This window comes from Medicago sativa, chromosome 3 (genome assembly GCF_051527215.1).
Source record: "Medicago sativa cultivar Bolivia chromosome 3, Bolivia_mono, whole genome shotgun sequence".
In the NCBI taxonomy this organism is placed as follows: domain Eukaryota; kingdom Viridiplantae; phylum Streptophyta; class Magnoliopsida; order Fabales; family Fabaceae; genus Medicago; species Medicago sativa.
The window spans coordinates 79,214,205-79,215,524 of record NC_140751.1 but is presented as its reverse complement, the minus strand read 5'-3'; the positions used below and the strand labels follow the sequence as shown (position 1 = coordinate 79,215,524).

Below are 1,320 nucleotides of genomic sequence, written 5' to 3'. Positions count from 1 at the left end.
TGGAGCATTGGAAGGCTTTGAGTGAGGAAAACAAGACTTATACTTTCTATAATTGTCATGTGTTTGATAATGACATTGCATTTAATCCCTTTAAGGTTGTTTTTGGTTCTGGTACAAAGGTGCAGAAGTATGACAAGTTAACTATCGTTCTTACTCGTGAATTTCGCTTTAAGTCATTTAAGGAAATTCAAGATGGAAAATTCAAAACTGACGCTTTATATGGTATAGTTATGTGCTTTAATTTATTTCTGTGTTTTTTTCGATTATAATGTTCTTATAGATATAATTTTTTTTTTAAAGAAATCATCGGGCTACTTCATGAGATTGTTAAGACAACACGAATTGAGACTGGAAAGAAACCGTGTACGAACATTGTGTTGAAAGATAAAAAGTATTATTTTCTAATTTGTCAGAATCAGATGATAGGATTTTGTATAAGTAACCCACTTGGGTTGACCTAGTGGTATTGACTTGGGATCTAGGAGTGTGCTCCTCCTTGAGGTCTCAGGTTCGATTCTCTCTAATGTCAATTTAGGTGAGTTAGTTTAGCTTCTTCAAAAAAAAAAAAAGGATTTTGTATAAGTTTGATAATGACCTGAAAGATGTATTTCCTTATGCAGTGGGAATATGGTTGATGTAACACTATGGGAAAAATACTTCGTAGCTTTAACATTTACCATCTACTTACCTTGAGTTCTTTGCTTCCATTTTGTAGTCAATGGCAACCCAAATATATGTAACAATTGGTCAGGTTCGATGCTGCTCATCAACCTACATCACCCGGTTGTTGAGAAGTTTAAGACTTAGTAAGTTTGCATTATGATTTCACAATACAGTGTTAAAGTAACTTATTATTTCACAATCTGATTTGATTGTTTTTTGACCATGTTTCTTGAATTGTTGTCGTGACCTTAACACTTCTCAAGCTCTTCAGTCAGAACTTAAGTCAGAGTTCGGCTTCTTCTCAACGTACTTCATACAACGATTTTTCCAATCTGTCTCAAGTTAGGCCAATTGTTGAATTTATAAACTTAGTCAAGGTCTGCTTTTTTTATGCACAAACATGCTTTGAATTTTTTTACGCACAAATTAAAAATACATATTGCATTATTCTTTATTTCATGTGCATAATTTGTGTTAGGAAACATATTGCATCACTATTTGTAAAACAACTAATTAAATTCAATCCTAACCAGTTTGGATGGTATTATGAGAGTTGCACCAAATGTTCGAAGATATCAATGTTAAATGGTGCTAGCTATAAATGCACATGCAGGAGTGATGCTTAATTTCCGTTTGTTTCAACAATGTTAATTGGCC

General features: G+C 33.0%; 1 long non-coding RNA gene across 1 annotated transcript; it reads left to right on the top strand.

Annotated features, from left to right (window-relative positions):
- Positions 1–1,320, top strand: LOC146940594 (uncharacterized). The gene is made up of 3 exons (XR_015032063.1): positions 1–806; positions 927–1,040; positions 1,197–1,320. It is a non-coding gene; the product is annotated as an uncharacterized LOC146940594 (long non-coding RNA).